We start from the raw sequence: 22,513 nt of genomic DNA on the forward strand, positions 1-22,513 counted from the left end.
AGAAAAAATCTGGAGCATGGAATCTTACAAAAATGAATGTTGAAAATTATCTTTGCATGTATTTGAAAAAATGAAATCTTATTGAAAATTTTGAAAAAGAAAAAAAATCAAAAAAAAATCTAGCTAGAATCTGACCTCCATGTCCTTTCTGGCAACTATGAAGCACTGTACTTAGTGTTGTCTCTACCATTTAGGAGTCCCAGCTCTCTCCATGCATGAGGCAACAAACAAAACTGGTCACAGTAGTAGCGGTGTCGAGAAAGAGTGAAAAAAGAATAGAAGAAAGCAGGTGGCATCTGACGGGATTCTCCCAAGCATCTGCCAGGATGACTGGCAGATCAAGCCAGAAATCAAGCCAGAAATATTTTGTCAGGGGCAACAATCTGGAACCAGGGAATCCCTGCCATGGCCAAAGCTGAAGAAAACTGAGTAAACTACAGCCAAATCATGAAAGTGGGCGAGCAAATTGTTTTGACAAGGGTCTAGACTGCTTTGGTGTCTTATTATTATTATTGTTATGGCTTTTTATTTATAAAATATGTGCATGGATAATTTTTCAACATTGACCCTTGCAAAAACTTCTGTTCCAACTTTTCCCTTCCTTCCCTCCACTCCCTTCTTCCCTGTACCCCCTCCCCTAGAGGGCAGGTAGTCCCATACATGTTAAACATGTTAAAGTTTATGTTAAATCCAATATATGTATACATATTTATACAGTTTTCTCATTAATACAAGAAAAATCAGATTTAGAAAGAAGGTAAAATTAACCTGGGAAGAAAAACAAAAATGCAAGCAAACAGTAACAGAAAGAGTGGAAATGCTATGTTGTATCCACACTCATTTCCCGGTGTTCCTTCGCTGGGTGTAGCTGCTTCTATTTATTATTGACCAGTTGGAACTGATTTGGATCCTCTCATTGCTGAAGAGGGCGCGAATATAAGACACATAAGACAGCAAACTTAATCAGTAAAATGTGAGTATTCTGACTGCTCCACCAATTGACCCTTCCCCCCTTCTTTCTCTCACCTAAGACACAATAATATCCCAGGCCAATTAATAACCTTACAATGGTTTCTATTGTTGTTTATTCTTTTTCCTTGAAGAAGACCATGACCTCAGGGTGGTGAAGAAGACCATGACATGCAAGTGAATGGATTTAAGGGAAGGAGGTGTGTGCAAGGTCATCTGCCTCACTTTCCCCTCCAGAGCCAGCTGGGTCCAGAGGCAAGATATAGGTCAGAATGACTGGAGGTGGCCCTGGATGTAGTGGGAGACCTTGGCCTTTTAAAACTAAGGTCTTTCCCAAGTTTCTTCAAGTGAAAATCAAACTTCATTGCAGTCTTATTTTAAGAAATTGCCATAACCACCTCAACTTTTAGTAAGCACCACCCTGATCAGTCAACAGTCATAAACATCAACCCAAGACCCTCCACCACAAAAAGATTATGACTGCCTGATGGCTCAGATGATGATTTGCAATTGTTCAGGCAATAAAGTATTTTTAAATTAGGGGATATACATTTTTATATTACAGTATAGAATAAATATAATTTTTATATGCACTGCAAAACCCAAAAAAAATTGTCTGATTCGCTTTATTGTGGTGGTCTGGAACTGAACTCACAATATCTCTGAGATCACCTATATCACCTATATAGGATGGGGGAGATCTGGTTAAGAAGGAATTGGCCTGAAAAAGATCTGGAGACTTAAGTAAACTGCAAACTCACTCAGTCTTAGAATGGCCAAAAAGCTAGTACAACCTTGGGCCACATTAAGAAGACCAAACTCTGAGAAACAGGAGGCGAGAATTCAGGTGCATTTTCTTGATCAGATCCCATCTCGGGCCAAAAGTTGCCCAGGGCAACCAGAGTGGGGAAGTGCCTTGGGGCATTATCATATGAGAATGGGCTGAAGAACTGGACCAAATTAGCCTGGAAAAAAGAAGACATAGGACCTGAGGGCAAGGCTGCCATGTGGAAAGGAAATAAAAACAAAACACATACACCAATTTTAACTGTGCCAAGTGGCTGGTTTCCACATAGAAGGCGAATGATCACTTCCTTAATATCAGAGAAGCAATTTCTTTGGAGTACGGAATGTACAAGATGACCACGGAGGTCCAGTTCTGTGCATCGACAGTCACCAGCCCTTATATGAAACTCTATTACTTGCCTTCAAGTCTTAAAAGCTTAGGTGCTGACCTAATCATTTTGCCCCATCCCACTTCACTGTCAATTACAGGAGACCCATGCTACTTTCCAATAAATCTCTCGGTTTGTATCAGAGACCTCTGTCCCCAGATATTTAGCTAACTTCATTTAATGGGGCCTTGCTGAGAAATCCCTGGAATAAGGAGAAAGAAAAATTCCACTCAAAATAACTACAGAAGGTAGAACATATTTTGGAGTGTATCCACCAAGGGACTAAGTGAATTTAACTTATAAGACAACCTTTGCAGAAATAGACCATAAAAATTGGAAAAACATTAATTGTTCATGGGTAGGACTAGTCAAAATAATAAAACTGATGACACTGTCTACATGTGTTTATTTAGTGCTAAACCATTCAAGCTCCAAAAGAAATATTAACTTAGAAAATATAATAGCAAAATTTACATGGAGGAACAAAGATCAAGAATCTATTTAAAAAAATCTGATAAAAGTGGGAAGGAGGAAGACTTATCACTACCAGATCACAATCTTAGAAAGCAAAAATCATTAAAACCATTTTGAAAGTATTGATCTCACATAAAGTCAAACTTTAAAAAGATTCAATTAAGAGAGAAATCTATAATATATGTCAGCCATGTTAATATTGTTTTAGATATGTGTATATATGTGTGTATGCGTGTGTGTGGGTACGTGCACATACACACAAATATGTCCATGTTTAACGATAGCCTGCTTAGGGGAGGTGGGGAAAAAAAGAATAAAGTAAAAAGTTCACAGCAGAGAACAAAAGAAAACCTACAAGGAAGCAAAGAAAATATGGGCAGTTATGACTATAATGTCTTCTATTATTATATACTTTCTTGAAATGGGAATTTATTGTTACATATTTTGAAATCTCTCTGATGTTCTATTGGGCACATGACGATATATTTTGTTTCGTTTTGCTTTTCTCTGTTTCTATGCCTAATTTTGTTTTTTCTTATTTTGCACTTAAGTTTTAAATAAATACATTAAGAAATAAAAAATCATGTGGTACTAGTTAAAAAGAAAGAGAAAAGTTGGTCAGTGGAATAGATTAAGTACACAATTTACTGCAACAGCATAATGTTTAATAAACTCAAAGACCCCAAGGTACTGAGGAAGGATTCACTATTTGACAAAAACTACCGGGAAAACTGGATATCAGTCTAAAAAACGGCAATTCTGTTCTCAAAGAGGACCAATGACATCGTAGATGATGTCTTGACTTACACATGAATTTAAGTGAGGCAAAGCTGAAGTCATCAAAGTCCAGTGGTAAGACAAAAGTAAGAATGACCAGCGATGGCCCAGGATACAGTGGAATCTTTGATCTCTGAGCCCTCCACAATGCATGTTTCACCTAAGGCATGGCTCTTGGAACAAATTGTTCTCATCTGCCCATTCTGACGGGGAAGTCTTTGCATGTTTGGGGGAATCCCCTGACTTCCTGACAGAATTGAGGCCTCTTAGCTGCCCTCAATCTGTAATTTGTTTCCAATATCAATCCTTTGGATCTAAATGAGATATCTATAGGTATACATAGGAGAGATCTTGATCTATGCCTAGATTTTGATAGCCTGTAATTTTTAAAAATAGTTTTTAATGAATAGTTAGCTTTTGCCCCAGTAGCTGGGATCTTTGGATTTATCAAACATTAGGTTACTGTGCCCATTTGCTTCTATATATTTTTTATATAATGGTTCCATTATTTAATTTCTCTATTACCCAGTATCCAATTTTCTTTTCTTATTCAATTTCTCTGTTTCTTACCCTGTAGCCAATTTTCTTTTCATGGTTTTTATAGAATATGTTTAAATATGGTACTGTTAAACTCCCCTTCTTCCCAATATTTTTCATTAATTACTTTGATATTCTTGAACTTGAATTCATCTGAACTGCAGATGAATTGTTAGCTTTTCTAAATATATAAAGTAATACTTTAGTAGTTTTGTATGTCAATAAATAAGAAAATTAAATTAGGTAATCGTCATTTTTATTATACTGGCTCAGCTTACCCATGAACAATTAATATTTCTCTGATTATTTAGCTTTGTCTTTATACAAAGAATGTTTTATATTTATGTTCACAAACGTCCTGTGTGTGTATGTGTCTTGGCAGGTAGATTCCCTAGTATTTGTTATTGCTTGAAATTATTTTAAAGGAAATTTCTCTTTTTTTCTGCTAGATTTTGTTAGTGATAAACAAAAATGCAACTTCTAGGTCATGTGACCAACCAGATATCAGACTAAACATTTTCTCTGATCGCAACAACCCCTCAAACCTTTCCAAAACAGAAATTAAATGACAAAGATGAAGCAACTTCAAGTGCTTTTGTGGTCTAGTGGTTTCACACTCAAATAGAAATAGGGTCTACTCTTTTGTATATAAAGATTCTAGCATGACACATATTGACTAGGTTTTAAAATGCAATGTTATCTGTTTCATTATATTTTTTATTTTGCTAAATACATTTTAATCTACTTTAGGTGGCGCTTTGGACTAATAGGTCGTAAGTTTGACACCTCTGATTTCGGACACCTAGAACCCAAAAGAAAGTTTAAAAGACACAAGATGAATTGAAGCCCTCTCCCCACCACCCACCCCTTCCTTTTTCCCCTCCTCCCTAACATCTGCCCCACCACTGGTAGCTAGACTATACTTGCTGACCCAAGACTAACCCATGGAGTTACAACAAAACCCAGTTCTCTCTCCCTCTTCTTAATATTGTGAAGAGCTGGGCTTCAGGCTTCAGAAGTTTACTGGGCTTTGGTGGCTAATGCTGCAGTAGATTTGTGCTATAAAAGCTTTCTGGAGGACAGCAGAGAGAAGAAAAGGGGCAGAACATATGTCTGGACTAGAAAGAGTTCAACCCCATATGTCAACCCTGCTCACCTACCCAGAGCCTTATAGACCCAACATAGAAAAATCAATTCTATATCACCAATGTGGTGATAGTGCTCTGAACTGCCTATGTCAAGTGAGAGAGAAATGAGAAGCAGAAAGAGGGGAACATATTACTGAAGAGGAGAGGGAAAGAGCCAAGCATCCAGCTGGGGCCAGTTCTATCCCACCAAAAATGACTTGGACAAAGAGTGAAAGCTGGCAAGTCATGATTTTTCCAGTATGGGAGAAGACTGAGATGCTTTGAAGTCTAGTCTCCAAGGAAACCATCACTAGAGGGAAGGAAATCAGGAAGTGAGGGATAAGGGAAATCAAAAGGAAAAGGACTGAAATTACCAAAGACCTCAGGAAGAAGAAAACTCAAAGATTTTGACTACAAGTAAATGAATCAACAAGGAAAACCCTGAAAACAAAAGGAAATATGGCCTCTGAATCTAATAAATGTGTTCAGGCAATCTGAATAAGTAAAAAAAAAAGAACAACAAAGAAAAACAACCCAACACTTGATGAAACACATAGAATTTGAGAAGAGCATAAAACCACAACATAGTGCTTCTGAAAGGTTTAAGAGCAAAATGAGATTTCTAAGAGTAGAATTTATGGCCTACCCATAAGGCCCATAAGGGAAAAAGCAATGGGCACAATAGAAAAAAAATTGGATATTAAAGGCTAAGTCTTACAAAAGAAATAAAAGAGAGAACAGTAGATTGGGATATAAATACACAGAAATGAAAGCCAATCTAGAGATGAGAAGCAAAAAACAAGAACATTTTAAAAAGATGCTGTTTATCCAAGCAAAACAAACTGATCTCAAAGAGAGAGAAGATAGAGTGTAGAGAACCTAAGGATCATAGGTCTCTCAGATGAACCCAAATCAAAAAAACTGAACACTATAATACAAGAAACACCAAAAAACCCTGTCTAGGCTTTCTGAACACAAATAATAAAATACCAATTGAAAGAATTCATAGACCTCCAGAAAACAACTGCATAAAAAACAGAAGGCTGAAAATCTCAAGACCTAGTTAAATTTAACAATTCGATTCAGAAAACAAGTTCTACAAGTGACCTGGAGAAAATTCTTCTACTACAAAGGAAATTTGAAGAATACAAGACTATTCTGCCACCACTAAAAATGTGGAAGGGAATGGATTTAATGTTCTAAAGAGCAATGGAGTTTAGGATACAGCCCAGGGTAACCTACTCTGCAAATCTGAACTTAACCATAAATAAAAAAGACAGATGTTCAATAATAAAGAGGAGTTTGAAATATTCTTAGAAAGAAAACCAGACCCGAAGACATTATTTATTTCTTGAATACCCTGGACAATAGAAATACAGATGGGATAAAGGAATGTGAAAGCCAAAGACAGCTGAGTGATAACAGAGAGACCCAAAAAAGACGCTTTTCTAAATGTAATCAATGAGACAAGAGTGAAGGTGGAAATCAGGTTAAGGTAATAGTGAAGAGTTGGGCCTGGGGACAGAAAGGAAAAATATTCTGCCTCATTACCAAGAGGACAGGTTCACAAAAGTGGCAGGGGACTAGGGAAATAGAATGTAATGTGTGATGTTCCCAGGTCAAATGGAGGGCTCCTTTTAAGGGGAAGGTGATTTCTATAGTGTCTCATTAAGAGAAGAGTCTCCAGCAGAATAGGTGAGAAGAAGAGTGGAAGGATTTAAAAAGGGGAGGGGAATAGGGAAGCCTTGTTTTGGTGGTGAGATGGGTTCCTCTGCTCCTATGGGTTAAGGGTGATGTTCTTTGAAGGGCGCTAGGCATTGTCTGTGAGATTTGGTGACTGAAAAGCTCATTCATCCTACTTTTTAACAGGATGGGGAATTTGGGAGGCCATATACCTAGGGAAGAAATTTTGAGGCAAATGGAAATGAAAGTAATCAGGCGGCAGTGGTAGTGTCCTCCTTGTCACCTACAGGTATTGGCATTGTTCTGGAAATGAGGCACAATGGCAATTTATATTTGTGTTCACATTCATCCTGTGTGTGTATGTGTCTTGGCAAGTAGATCCCCAAGTATTTGTTATTGCTTGGAATTATTTTAAAGGACATTTCTCTTTTTTTCTGCTAGATTTTGTTAGTGATAAACAAAAAAAGCAACTTCTAGGTCATGTGACCAACCAGATATCAGACTAAACATTTTGTTTAGGGGCAGGGGCAGAAAGTTCTTAGAGAGTAGAGCCCTGAATGTACATCCCAGAAGTTTTGATTTCATGAGGAATACTAAATCATTATAGGGGTCATGAACTGAGAGTCTAGACTAGACAGAAAAGAGAATACAAATAATGAATGGAGAAATCCTTTTTGGAAAGATGTACCAAAAAAAGTTTAAAAAATTAATTAACAGGAGTAGTTGATAAAGAGAAGGAGGAATCTCTTTGATTAACTGAGAGAAAAAAGAATTCAATAACTAAATAAAATCAGAAAAGAAAGAAGAATTAATAAACAAAACTCCAAAGGAAAAGAGGTAACAAACAGAAGGGGAAAAGACCCAGGGGAAATAGGACCACCTTTAAAAATATCAAGGCAAAAAACAGAAGAGATATAGTATTGTATTTACAAGAGAAGAGGGGAGAAATCACAACTTGGAAAAAATTCTATAAATGAAGGAAACTATAAACCTCAATCATAACCTTATAAATGAATTAGCAATCCAATAAAACGAAAAAGAGTGGCAGATGAGATAAGAAAAGAAACTTGTGATAATATCCCGCTCTCGTTTTTGGACAAATCAAACTGAAAAATAAACAAAGGGGGAAATATAGAACTCAATAAATGGCTGGAGAAACTAGAGCTAAAAACCTTCTGACATCTTTTAAATAAGACTGAAAAACAATATACATATTTCTCAGCAGCACCGAACTTTTATTTTATTTTTTAAAAGCTATTGCTTATTTATTTTAAGCATTCAATTTTTTAATATTTTGAATTCCAAATTTTCTCCTTCCCTCTAGCTCCCCTCCCCAACCCCTTGAGGAGATAAGCAACATGGTATCAATCATATAATATGTGAAACTTTTATAAAAATTGATCATTTATTAGGGCACAGAGATATTGAAAATAAGTATAAATGGCAGAAATAGTAAATATATCCTTTACAAACCATAATAACATAATAAAGTTTTTGGTTCAAGGACTACAAATATAGGACAAAGATCCAAATGGAGATTTAATGGTGAAGATTAGGAAAAAAAAAAAGGAGGTACAAAGTCTCAAAGACGAAAATAATTTTTTGAAAATTAGAATATGGCAAGGGGAAGCCGGTGAAGTTATGAAATAACAAAACAGATTATAAAGAATGAGAAAATAGGACAGAATGTGAAACATTTTGAGTGGGACTGATTGGATGAAGCTTTCTCAATATTGAGACTAGTTATGGAGCAGAATTTAATTAAAGTCAGCAGGGATAAGAAAGAAGTATGTATATGTGTGTGGTGTGTATGTAAGTATATGTATACATATATCTTTTCTTAACTGTAGGTTGCTTGGGGGTGGGGAGGGAAGGAAAAGAGGAGAAAAGGAATAAAGTAAATAAGTTGTGCAGCACAGAACAAAAGAATAATTTATAAGGAAGTAAAGAAAAAATGGACATTCATGAGTATAATTTCTTCTACTAATAGATATACTTTTGATCTGGTCATTTGTTGTATATATTTTGAATCTTCCCTGGTGTTCTGCTGGCACATAACAATATTGTCTTTTGTTTTGCTTTATTTTGTTTTGTATTCCTTTTCTGTTTTGCTTACTCGGTTCTTTTTTCCAAATTAAAAAAAAAGAGAGAATTTTTTTTAAAAATAAGAATATACTGGAATTTTCCCAGTAACTACAAGAATGAAGCAAGGCTGCCCATTTTCTCCATTCTTATTTGATGAAGTTATGGAAATGCTAGCAACAATAATAAGAAGAGATAAAGAAATTAAAGGCATAAAGCAACTGGAAACAGAGTGGATGCCCATCAATTGGAGAATAGCTGACAAAGTTATGGTATATGAATGCTATGGAATATTATTGTTCTGTAAGAAACGATCAAGAGGATGACTTTAGAGAGGTCTGGAGAGACTGAAATGAACTGATGCTGAGTGAAATGAGCAGAATCAGGAGATCATTGTACATGGCAACAGCAAGATTATATGAATATCAATTCTGATGGGCGTGGCTCTCGTCAACAATGAGCTGATTCAGATCAGTTCCGATGGTCTTGTGATGAAGAGAGCCATCTGCACCCAGAGAAAGGATTGTGGGGACTGAAGGTGGATTACAACATACCATTTCACTCTTTTTGCTGTTGTTTGCTTGCATTTTGTTTTCTTTCTCTTTTTTTTCCTTTTGGATCTGATTTTTCCTGTTCAGTGTAATATTTGTGGAAATATGTATAGAGGAATCGCACATGTTTAACATATATTGGATCACTTGTCAACTGGGGGGGGGGGGGGGCAAGGGAGGGAAAAAATTTGAACACAGGGTTTTGTAGGGGTGAATGTCAAAAATTATCCATGTATATATTTTGAAAATAAAAAGCACAAAGATAGATAAAGAGGAAATAATACTATCCCTTTTTGCTGATAATAGGTTGTTGTTGTTGTTGATGGTCCTCTGTTTTCAAAGAGGACCAGTGACTTTATGGATGATGTCTTGATTTGTGTGTGAATTGGATTTAAGTGAGGTAGAGTTGCACAAAGTTATTGGTCTCACTCTCTCTTCCAGAATTACCAAACTCCAGCGTCTTGACAAAAGTCAAGATAATGTGATGGCCCAGGAAGCCATGGATGACTTGGCATCTTCAATGCATGATCAAATTTGAAGTGCTCCATAGTGCCTTCATGGCTCTTGGAACAAATTCTTCTCATTTCCCCATTCCCAAGGGGGAAGTTTTTATATGTTTGGGGTAGACGTCCCCCTATCTCACTAATGGATTTGAAACTTGTTGGTTACCCTAAACCCAGTTTAGCCTTTTGGTCAAGACAGTTTTACCAGGAGTGGGGTTACTGCACATGCTACGGCATCTTAGAATCACGGGTGAGAACTGGATGACAGGTGGATACCAAAGGGAGATGAAAAGCCCTAAAAGGGGCTTGGCAAGCCCTAACACCAGAGGTTCTAGTCCTCCCTGAGCACCCCGTATATCTCACAAGTCGTGGCCTATGTGATAGAATAATATCGTGTTATAAGAAATGGCAAAGAGATCGACTTCAGAGAAACCCCACAACATTTACATGAACTGATGTAAAGTGAAGTCAGCAGAACCAGGAGAATGTTGTATGCGGTAACAGCAATACTGAGTAATGGACAACTATAAATAACTTAGCTATTCTCAGCAATCCAATGATCCAAGACAATTCTGAAGGACTTATGACGCAAAATAGTACCCGCTTTCAGAGAAAGAACTGGTAAGAGTTTGAATCCAGTTCAAGCATACTGTTTTCACTTTCATTTTGGGGGGTTGGGTTTTCTTCCACAAAATGACTAATATGGAGTTGTTTTATATGATTGCACATTGCATAACCTAGTTCAGATTGCTTACCGTTTAAGGGAGGGGGAGAAGAGGGAAGAAGTGGGGAGGGGAGGGAGGGAGGAAAAAAATGTGGAATTCAAAATTTGGATTTTTCCAAACACATTCAAAGATCATTCACTTTTGCAAAACCTTGTGTGGAACTCAGTTTTTAAAAAATGAATGGCTCTTCCCTTGAGCTGTCCTAGGTAATCATTTAAAGTGGTGAGGTATTATTCTCTTGATCCAAAGAACTCCACGAAATCATGCAAGTCAAGGGGATCAAATCTCCGGGTCCACTCCAAGAGTACCTAGAAACAGCCCAAGCTATCAAGGGCACGCATATCCAAAAAGCTACCAAGTACTTGAAAGATGTCACATGGAAAAAATTCTATGTTCCTTTCCGCCGACATAATGGTGGAGTTGGCAGGTGTACTCAGGCTAAGCAATGGGGTTGGACACAGGGTCCGTGGCCCAAAAAGAGTGCTGAATTCTTGCTGCATATGCTTAAAAATGCAGAGAGTAATGCACAACTGAAGGGTTTGGATGTGGATTCTCTTGAGCATATTCAGGTTAACAAGGCCCCCCAAAATGCTTCAGTGTATGGTCAGCTCCTGACCATGGGTTTGAATTGCCCCATCCATGAGTTCTCCTTGCTACATCGAGATGATCCTTACTGAAAAGGAACAAATTGTTCCTAAACCAGAAGAGGAGGTTGCTCAAAAGAAAAAGATATCTCAGTGGAATTGTGAATACATCCAACCATTCTGGAGAGCAATTTGGAACTATGCTCAAAAAGTTATCAAACTGCATACACTTTGATCCAGCAGTGTTTCTACTGGGCTTATATCCCAAAGAGATACTAAAGAAGGGAAAGGGACCTGTATGTGCACGAATGTTTGTGGCAGCCCTCTTTATAGTGGCTAGAAACTGGAAACTGAGTGGATGCCCATCAACTGGAGAATGGCTGAATAAATTGTGGTATATGAATATTATGGGATATTATTGTTCTGTAAGAAATGACCAACAGAATGATTTCAGAAAGGCCTGGAGAGACTTACAGGAACTGATGCTGAGTGAAATGAGCAGGACCAGGAGATCATTATATACTTCAACAACAATACTATATGATGACCAATTCTGATGGACCAGGCCATCCTCAGCAACGAGATCAACCAAATCATTTCCAATGGAGCAGTAATAAACTGAACCAGCTACGCCCAGAGAAAGAACTCTGGGAGATGACTAAGAACCATGACATCGAATTCCCAATCCCTCTATTTTTGCCCACCTGCATTTTTGATCTCCTTCACAGGCCAATTGTACAATATTTCAGAGTCCGATTCTTTTTGTACAGCAAAATAACCGTTTGGTCATGTATACTTATTGTGTATCTAATTTATATTTTAATGTATTTAACATCTACTGGTTGTTCTGCCATCTGGGGGAGGGGGTGGGGGGAAGGAGGGGAAAAATTGGAACAAGAGGTTTGGCAATTGTCAATGCTATAAAGTTACCCATACATATAACCTGCAAATAAAAGGCTATTAAAAAAAAAAAAAGAAAAAAGAAAAAGATATCCCAAAAGAAATTAAAGAAGCAAAAGCTTATGGCAGGGGAGTAAATATGACAGTGCCATGAAATATTACACTAAAATATGAATGCTGAAAACTGTTTTGACATGTAATGAGAGGGAGACTTATTCATTCATTCATTTATTTAAGTCTAGAGTCCTGCTGCTATCCATGCATACCTGTGGTATTCCCCATCCTCTGGGCCTTTGCAAGCTATGTCCATAGCTCATTTACAAGTGAGGCCAGGGAGGAAAGAGTATGTAAGCTCTGCCCTTCAGTCATGGCCTGGGCTGTCATGCTCTGATTGCCCTTTCCTTGAGACTGTCCCATGGAGGGAGACAGTGCCCTGCTTCTGTGTCACCTTGAGCAGGTGAGGCTGGGAGAATCCCTGACACTACGGTCTGAGCCTCCTGTGCCTCATCCAAGCTCCAGGTTTGGTTTCCAAATCCTCAGAAAGGATGGCGTGATCAGTTCTGGGGCTCCAGAGGCTTGCAGGCCATGCCCAACATCTCCCTCCACCCCCAAAAGCTCCCAATCCCCACTGTACAAGACAAAGAAACTGAAGCAGAGGATCCTAATACAGGGGGGCAGAGAGCAGAGCTTGAGACAGCAAAGAGAGAAAGGAGGAAGGGAGAATGTGATAGTGCAAGCAGGCCACAGGAAGGCCCCGGCTTGTGGGCTCAAGGCAACAGCAATGTCATGAGACCAGGGTGGGGGGAGGAGAAAGGAGAAGCTGTTGTTGTTCTCACCCACCTTTCTTTCTTTGACACTGCTTTCCCCCAGTGCTGCCAGATCCCTCTTACTGGGGACTGTGGGGGAGATCCAGAAAGAAACTGTGGATTAAGAATCAGGAGCCCCCCGAGGCTGTCAGGTGGGGGTCACTATTTCCCTCACATGGAAGGCCCCTTAACAAGGGCCTTCTCTTCTGCAGGCCCCCACTTCCTCATCTGCACAATGAAAAGCTGAGCCTCACTAGTCTGTGAGAAAAACTGCGCGAAAAAACAAAAACCTGAATTTACACAAGATGAAGATACTCTCTGAGTTCAGCTCTGTTGGGGAAAAGAGGGGAGATGAAGTAGAAAGCACTGAATTAGGAGACAAAGGAACTTTGTAACCGTGTGATCTTGGACAAGTCTTTTCACTCTTCCTGAGTCTCAATTTCCTTCCCTGTAAAATGAGGGAGTTAGACCAATTCTCCAACTCTATGTTCACAGTTTATGGAGAAAACAAGGTCAAAGAGAAAGGTGTTTGGGCTGACTTTGGGCCACCGTGTGCTTCATTTATTGGACTTAGATAAAATGCATGGGCCCTTTTGTAAAGGAGATGGGACAATTACGGGTGTTGAGTGTCCTGACACAGTCAGTCAAGATCACCGTGTCAGGGGATTTGGCTTTGTTAGGAGAGAGGGCTCATTTAAGGGGGGAAAGGGTATACGAGGAAATGACTGTAATTTAGAAACAAAAAGCATCAATAAAAAAGGCTTTTTTAAGTTTAGGAGACAATGAAGCAGTCGGCAGCCTGGGGAATTAGGGTGTCTAGAAAACTAGTGTTTGGGGTTTAGTTACTGGTTTATAAATAATAAAACTGAAAACAAAATTAAAATAAAAGGGGGGGGGGTTTCTCAAGCATGGAATAACACTGCCCTAAATTGCAATGCCTTTGCCACTTAGGAAGGTCTCAGAGTTAGTATGGCCAGAATCTTCCTTCAGCCCCGCGCCATGGATGGGATGAGGGGCCTCTCAGACCTAGTCGGGTCACCCTTCCCTTAACAGCTTCACAATTGGTTGGGTTTGGGTTGGGTTTCTTGTTATTGTTGTTGTTTTTAAGGGGAGAGGTAAATGCAGAAGGTAATTTTAAGACATCACCTTATTCCTTCTGGAATGACACAATGGGGGCAGCTAGACGGCGCGGCGGTGGCCAGCACGGCGGTGGCCAGCACACCAGCCCTGAGGTCAGGAGGGCCCGAGTTCGAACGGGACCTCGGAGACTTGCCACTAGCTGGGCAAGTCGCTCAACCCCGATCGCCTCACAAAAGAAAAAGAAAAACAGAGAATGGCACAATGAGCCCCACGTGGCCAAAGTCCAACCTCGGCAGCTCCGCGGGGCATCCGCCACTGTACCACGACGGCCATTCCCAGCGGCTCAAACATTCTGGAGAGGAATGGGCAGCTCCGAGAGGGCCAGCAGATCAGGCCGTTAGAAGGGCTCATGGTGGGATGGCGGGCCTCGGCCCTCCAACTCCCCCAAAGGGCCACAGGGACCGACAGAAGGGGCTTCCAGCAGGTTTTGGGCTTTTTTTCTATTTGGCTCCAGCCTGAGCGCTCATTTGTGAGGAAAGTCCTTCCACTGGCTGAGGCTTTCCTCATGGCCGGCTAATCAGCCGAAGCCTTCAATTATTTCAACCCAGATAAGAAGGGGGGCTCTCGGGCTTCATTTTATCACAGCCACATGCTGCTTGGAACTCCCAGAATACTTCTGCTTCGGTGATCCATTTACAACTCGATTTCATGTCATTTTTCTTAGTTATCTTTTGCCCTCCTTCCTCTCCTGGAGTCCACCCTAAATTCCAGCGCAGCGGCTTTGAATGGAAATCTTTACCTTTCCCCGTGGCCCTTGTAAATTCCTTTCCCTTTTTTGGCAGCTGGAAATCCTAAGACGCATCTCCCTTCCTGGGACCAGCTGGAAACTATAGAAACCTCAGGAAACCTGAGGCTATTGCTCAGAGCTGATTTAGAAACCCCAAGGCTAAGCACTAGCAGTGTGACCCCTCGCTCAGTTCGCCTCAGTTTCCTTATCTGTAAAATGAGCTGAGAAGGAAATGGCAAAGCCCTCCAGTATCTCTGCCAAGAAAACCCCAGTGGGGTTGTGAAGACAAAGAGCCAGACAGGACTGAAATGAACAAACAGCACAATTGCTGAATGCTTTGACAAATCTGGGTGACCTCCTAGTTGTCAGGGTGACATGTAGAGGTGACAAATCTCAGTTATCTCCTAGATGTTGGGGTGACAAATCTGGGCAACCTCCTAGATGTCGGGTTGTTGAGAGTTTTGAATGGCAGCGAGGCCTATCAGTGACTCCTCAGCTATATTTTCCTGTCACTCCAAACATGGCCAGAGCTGTTTTAACTAGCGTAGCAAAAAGCTGACAATAGCCTCCGTGGTCAACAAGTGGATGTCGGTTGAATATATTTATGGGAGTGTGGAGAAGCACTGTGGCAGGCGTGGCACCCTGGAGACCACAGGACTTGGAGTCAGAAAGGTCTGGGTTCAAATTTACTAAGCAGCTGAAAGGGGCGGGGTAAGAAGTGGGGCTGGGGGGGGGGGGTGTGTCACTTCCCCTTTGGGACCCTCCAGCATTTGGTGACTGGCTGCAATCTGAATTATGCCAGAGAGCTGACACAGCAATGAAATCACAAGGAAGAAAGGAAAGAGGGAGGGAAGGAAGAACAGAGGGAGGAAGGGAGGAAGGAAGGAAAGGAGGGAGGGAGGGAGGAAGGAAGGAAAAAAGGAAGGAAGAAAGGAAGGTAGGAAGGAAGAAAGGAAGGGAGGAAAAAAGGAAGGAAGGAAGGAAGGGAGGAAGGGAGCAAGGAAAGGAGGGAGAAAGGAAGGGGAAAAGGAGGGAGGAAGAAAGAAAAAGGAGGGAGGGAGGAAGAAAGGAAAGAAGGAAAGAAAGAACAAAGAGGGAGGGAGGAAGAGCAAAGAGAACAGCTGACATTTATTTGGTGCTCTCAGGTTTGCCAAACACATCTCCAACATTCTCCTGCTAGCACCTCTCCCTCTCCCAGGTCGGGGCACAGGTCCATTTTACAGATGTGCACACCAAAATTCAGGGAGATAAAATGTTGCGGCCAATATCACTGTGCCCCAGTAGGTCCCCTAGTCCTCATCAGGAAGGCCCACCAGATCAGTGGTCCCAGAACTGAAGCAGCTGTTTGGCCTGGCTTTATTTATTTGGCTCAAACACTTTCAAACTGCTTACCCAAAGCCTCAGTTTCCTCATCTGCAAAATGGGGAAAGCAAACACTTGCACTCCCTTCCTCTCAAGCACTCGGGAAGAAGTGCTACTTTCTCTCCCAGAGCAGCTCAACACCTTCTTGTAGGGAGCTGCCGGGGACCCGAGAGTTGTGACCTATTCAAGGCCACACAGCCAGTACTTGGCAGAGGAAGAACCCGAACTCAAGCCTTCCTGAGTGAGCACACTGCCTCCCGGGATAGGGCCGATGTTCTTGTTCATAGAAACACTGAAGAGAAGGGGGCTGAGGGTTGGCCGAGCTCCAGTAGAAGCCAAGCTGTCGGCCAGGTAGGCCCACTTGCTCCCTGCCCACTTGCAAAAAGTCCAAGATGTTATCGTTGCGAATCCCCAGCCACAGTAGGTGGAAGGAGAGCGTGTACAGTGGCGATCTCCTGCCAAGAAAAGGGAGCTGATTTTCAGTTGTGTGACATCATTTCCTTCCGAGGGCTCCTGACCTCCTGCCTTTCATTTCCCTGCCCAATCAGGGCCCGGAGCACATGGGCCGGCAGGCAGGAGCGGGACCGCTGCCGATCTGTGTGTGAGTCACCCTTCTCTGCCTGTCTGCCCTGTGCTCACTGGCCCCATGACTGGTGGAACCGTTCGTAGCCACGGGTGATCTCGAAACCTGATGTTGGCTGACCTTCTGCCCCCTGCCAGATACAACTGGGATTAGTGTGAGGCTTGGAATAACTTCCTGCGATTGTCCTGGAGTGGGGGCCGTCTGGCAAGCTCGGTAGCTCTGTTTGTCTGGCTTGGGAACAGAGGGACAAAGTTCCTGCATCTTTGCAGTGGGATGGCCTTGGGAGGTGAGATGAGAGATCCTGAGGAAAAAATGTTCAGCACAGATAAGTGCGCTAAAATGGCCGCCCATGGGCCCTCCACCACCATCTGGCTTGGTCACGACCTTCTCCGTGCACCTTGGGGTCCCCTCGCTAAGCCCCCGTCACCTCTTCAGTACCGCAGAATCTCCCAATTGGAAGAGATCTTCGGAGGCATTTAGTCAAACCTCCCACCCACTGCAGGAATGTCCTGTTCAACGTTTTTTATCAACAACTTGGACAAAGGCAGGCTTATTCAATTTGCAGATGACACCGGGCTGGGGGTGGGGGCTCCGAGGGGGGGCTGGGGAGGGGAAAGCTAACATTCCAGATTCCCAAAGCTCCCCGTGGGCTGGAACAATGGCCAAATCTAAATAACCGAATGCAACCAGTCAAGGGAAGTCCTCTGTCAGGCTTTTACAAAAAAGACAATTAGACAAGTAGAGGCTGGGGGTGGGGGGAAGAGGGATACAGGGGTACAGGGGTGGACTGTAGTGCTGGGAGTCACCCCGAGCTCACTACAAGCAGCGGCCTGTAATGGGCCAGAACTCTGGAGAAATATACTTGAGGCAAGGATTCTTACAACAAGGTGTTAACTCAGTGGAACTGATGAGACGATGGTTGTCTAGTTTTGCCCGATCATTAAGAGTTCTCTAGTTCAGTAGGATTGAACTAATCTTACAACAAATAATGGTTCCCTAGCAAGAGAACGATATAACTCAGTATGATGAATGCATTTAATTGTAATAAAGTATTTAAGAGGTCAGAGTCACACCTAGAGGGGGGATTGAACAGACTCGGAGAGGACAGACGACTGGAGGCCGGAGCTGAAGCTTCCATCTTCATCAGCTGGCCTGTCCTCCTGCTTACCCCACTGACACCAAGGCTAACCGCAACATTACAACCGCCATGATAACATGGCAGCCAAAGTCGCAAGTTGGATCTTGAGTGGCCGAGTGGCCAAGATGAGAGAAATGTAGGCAAGCCACATCGAGAGGACTGGGTGTGGGACCAGGACCAGGACCAACCTTGGTTGGTGAGCAAGAGCAGACTTCCACACCCAGGGAAAGGCTGTCACCAGATAGACTTGTGACTGAAAAGATAAGCCAGTCAGATAGCGGGGGGGGGGGGGGGGGGGGGGGGGGGGGGGAGAGAAGGGCCTATACATGAATACACTCATGGACTCCTTGGAAGTGGTGCAATGTCAGGATGGGAGAAGGTGGCCCAACATATTAGGCCAACCCTCAAGCCGGCCAAGAGGCCTTTGTGGTGGAGATGGGTTGTGATCAAAATCGATGGAGGGGACGTCCACCACAGTAGATCCATCGCAGGCCAATAAGTCCATGGAGGACAGACAGGACATTGAAAGATTTCAAAATGATGCCATGTGAAGACTAGTTAAAAGGGATGACTGCACAATTTGGGGATTTCTTTGATTTCCACCTGCCCCTGCACTGGCTACATCCCCCTGCATCACCTTTCGCTTCCTTTCATGATCTGCCTTTCCTTATTAGATCATGTGCTTCTCAAGGCCAGAGGTTGTCCTTTGGATACCCAGTGTCCAATGCCTGGCCCATGGGCACTTAATAAATGTCTTTTGACTATTGATTAGGAATAGTAAGCTTGAAAAATAAAGCACACTGACTGACAGGCCTATTTGTGAACTTCAGAGAGCTCCCCTGAAGCAAGAAGATGAGCCCTGTTCTTCTTGACCCTTGAGGACGGACCCAGCAGCAGCATTAAAGGCAAATTGCAAAGAGGCCAAATTTCAAACATCAGACACTCTGAAGGAAAAAGGCCCCGAAAAGGTTCTTCATCTATCAGGGAAGGCCTCCTAGTCATTGCATATAACAGAGTTTGCCAATGGTTGTTAAGTAATTTTTCCATTGTGTTCAACTCCTTGTGACCCCATTTGGGTTTTTTTAGGGGGGGAGGCAAAAATGCTGGAGTGATTGGCCATTTCCTTTTCCAACTCATTTTACAGATTAAAACAAAAAAAACAAAAAACAAAGGCAAACAGGGTTAAGTGACTTGCCCAGGATCACACAGCTAGTAAGTATCTGAGGGCAGACTGGAACTCAGGAGATGGGTTTTTCCAAGGTCCAGGACTTTATCCACTGCAGCGCCACCTAGCTGCTCCCACTGCCATCTAGTTGCTAACAATTGTTTATCCTTTGTTCTTGAAGAGGACCAAGACGTCAGGGAGGTGACAAGCAAGTGAAGGGGTTATTTAAGTGAGGGAGGGCTGTGCAAAGTCACCTGCCTCACTTTCTCCTCCAGAGCCAGCTGGGGCCAGTGGCCAGGCAGAGATCAGGATAAACAATTCTAAAATGAAACCAGCTGCCTCACAAGGTACTGAGAGTGAGCTCCTCAAAACCACATGTCTCCAGCAAAGCCGGGCTGACCACATGTGAGGGATGCTAGAGACAAGACTGCTGCCTGGGGAGGAAATGAAAGCAAATGACCTCCATGAGCATCAGGCTGCCACCAAGAGTCTGGCCAGCTCCACTCCAGAAAAGCTTAAACTTGGAGCAAAAAGGAGCTTCCTAGTCCGTGAGGCCTAATTCAATTCCCCTGCAGCACTAATGCCGTTCAAGTCAAGTCAAGTCAAAATGCTGGAAGCACCTCCCAGGTCCCAGGCCCAAGGCCTAGAAACACCGGACAAGCAAGACAAACAAGGAAGTGTCTTACCCTCAAAGAGCTAACATTTGACTGGAGGAAGCAGCATATCTACAGAGAAGGCAAGCTGAGATACACCTAATGCAAAAACATTTGGAGGTGGAGAGGGAACGCCCTAACTATCAGGATAATAGAGAAAGGCCTCTTGGAGGAAATGGCACTGGAGCTGGGAGTGGCTGTGAGCAGGAAAGGGTTTCAGGTAGTCTTTCTTTACAAAGGTTCAGAGATGGACTATTCCATGCTAGGGCATTGACTGCAAGTAGAATCAGTGAGGAATAAAGGTGAATTCCGTCTAAAAAGAGAAGCTGGAACAGGTTGGGGTGGAGGGGGCAAACAAAGCAAGCTACATTTTACCCATCTCTCCCTGCCGAACCCCTTTGGCAGCATGTTGGTAAAGTTTAGAAACTCACAATCATATTTTTAAATGCATAAAATGAAATATATAAGATGACAAAGGAAACCGGTTCTATAAAGAACAATTTTTATAATATTCTATAAAGAGAATTTATTTTATATTAATATATATTGATTATATAAACATTAATATTAATGTCACATTATATTCTATAAACAGTTTTAATAAAGAAAATTTCGGTTTTTTCCATCCAAGTTTACAGGGCCCCTCAAATTTACGCACAGATGGTCTGGGAGGTAGAGTTCCCAAGGCAGCACTTCCCTCGAGACTCTCAGGAGCCGTTGAAGCTTCCTGCACTAGAAGGTGATGGTATAGAAGGTGGACTGCAGCAAAAATTACGCGTTGAGAAGCAAGTTATAAGAAGACTGGGAAGGGAGAAGGAGGTAGGGAATGACGGGCTTTGCTACCTAACAGAGACAATAGGGAGCCACTACAGTTTAATGAATAAGGAAGTGACATAGTCAGAGCTGTGCTTTGGTGGCTGGATGGAGAATGGATTGGAACTGGGAGAGATTTGAGGCAAACAGACCCATTAGCATCTACTGCAAAATCCAGATGTGGAGTGATGAGGGTATGCACCAGACAGGTGGCAGTGTAGCAGAGGAGAGAAAGGAACATATATAAAAGCTGTTCTGAAGGCAGGAATGAGAGGATTTGATGACATGGGGAGGAATGGGGTGTGAGTGATAGTGAGGAATCCAGGATGACGCAAGTTGGGAGCCTGAGGGACTTGAGAAGACGGCATTATCCTCGACAATAATAGGGAAAGTAGAAGGGGCAGAGGCATTATGGGAAAGATGAGTTCAGTGGTAGACATGTTGAGTTTCAGATGTCTACTAGCATCCAGTGTGAGATGTCTGAGGGGCAGTTTGTGGGACTGTAGGTCAGCAGAGAGGTCGAGGTAGGAAAGAGATGGGAGAATCATCAGCATAGAGATGGCCAATAAGTCCATGGAGCTGAGGAGATCCTCAAGTGAAGCAGGACAGAGAGAGGAGAGAGAAGAGGACCCAGTACAGAGCCCTGAGGGACATCTACAAGTAGGGGTAATGCTCTGGAGCAGGAGCCAACAAAGGACACGGAAAGGGCAGAGAAGTGGGAGGAGAACCAGGAGAGAGGAATGTCTCAATAAGCGAGGGAGAAGAGACTGTGAAAGGAGAAGAGGCTTTAAACTCCTAAACGTTCCCCAACTGGTTTGGCTTGCCCTAATCACTTCCTCCTTGGCCCTCTGAGGTCCCTTCCAATTCTAAATGGATGAGATCCCAGGATCCTAGAATTAGTGCTTCACAACATCAGGAGCTCAGCAACCCTTAAGGATACCAAACATGACCCCTTCGCTCTTTATTTGGCTCCAACAAAATACAGAACATCGATGTCAACAGTTTTATATTAGTCATGTTTCATTGGTACTGAATGAGAATAAATTTATTGCTTGCTGACCCTCACAAGAATTCAGAGAAACTTGGGAAAACTTATACGAACTGACGAAGGGTAAAATGAACAGAACCAGGAGCACAATTTGCAAAAACTCTGTAAAGGAAAACAACTTTGAGGTAATTTAGGAGACCTAGCAAAAGAGAAGAAGGAACAAGTACTTGGATAAGAGTAGTTCTAGAAGAGAGCCAAAGTTCATGGAGACTAGAAAGGCGAGGAGACCAACACTTAATAAAAGCTGTTGAAAGGTTGAGAAGAATGAGGACTGAGAATTGAGGATCGAGGACTTTAGAGTTAAGGGATCATTGGCAACTTTGGAGACAGCACAGGTTTAGCTGAATGACAAGGTCAGAAGCCAGAAGGCAGAGAGTTAAGAGAATGAGGGAAGCGGAAGTGGAGGCAGCTATTGTACACAACCTTCTCAAGAAATTTAGCCACAAAAGGAAGGAGAGATCAAGGATGATAGTTGGTGGGCAATGGTTAGATCAAATGTAGGTTTTCAGAGGATAAGTGACAAATGGTTGTGTTTCTAGGCAACATGGAAACAGTAGATAGGGAGAAATTGAAGATTAGAGATAAAGTGAGCAATCTTCTGGAGAAGATGGGATGTAAGGGGATCAAGATTGCACGTAGAAGGAAGGGCACACATTTGTGATGAAAAGAACCACTTCTTTGTGAGAGATGGGATGAAGGAAGGACGAGATATCTGCAGGATATTGGATGAGGTGGATGGTGGAAGGAAGGAAGGGAGGGAGGGAGGGAAAGAGGGGGGGAGAGAGGGAAGGAGGGAGAGAGGGAGAGAGGGAGAGAAAGAGAGAGAGAAGAAAGAAGGAAGAAAAGAGAGAAAAAAGAAAGAAAGAAAGAAAGAAGGAAGGAAGAAAAGAGAGAAATAGAGAGAAGGAAGAAAGAGAGAGAGAAGAAAGAAAGAAGAAAGAAAGAAAGAAAGAAAGAAAGAAGGAAGAAAAGCGAAAGAGAAAAAAGAAAG

At 42.3% G+C, this 22,513-nt stretch overlaps 1 pseudogene; it reads left to right on the top strand.

The window, feature by feature from the left end:
- Positions 1-10,839: 10,839 nt before the first annotated feature.
- The window catches only part of LOC100928238, a 38,181-nt pseudogene continuing 26,507 nt past the window's right edge, over positions 10,840-22,513 (top strand).

Source organism: Sarcophilus harrisii, chromosome X (genome assembly GCF_902635505.1).
Source record: "Sarcophilus harrisii chromosome X, mSarHar1.11, whole genome shotgun sequence".
NCBI classification, from domain to species: domain Eukaryota; kingdom Metazoa; phylum Chordata; class Mammalia; order Dasyuromorphia; family Dasyuridae; genus Sarcophilus; species Sarcophilus harrisii.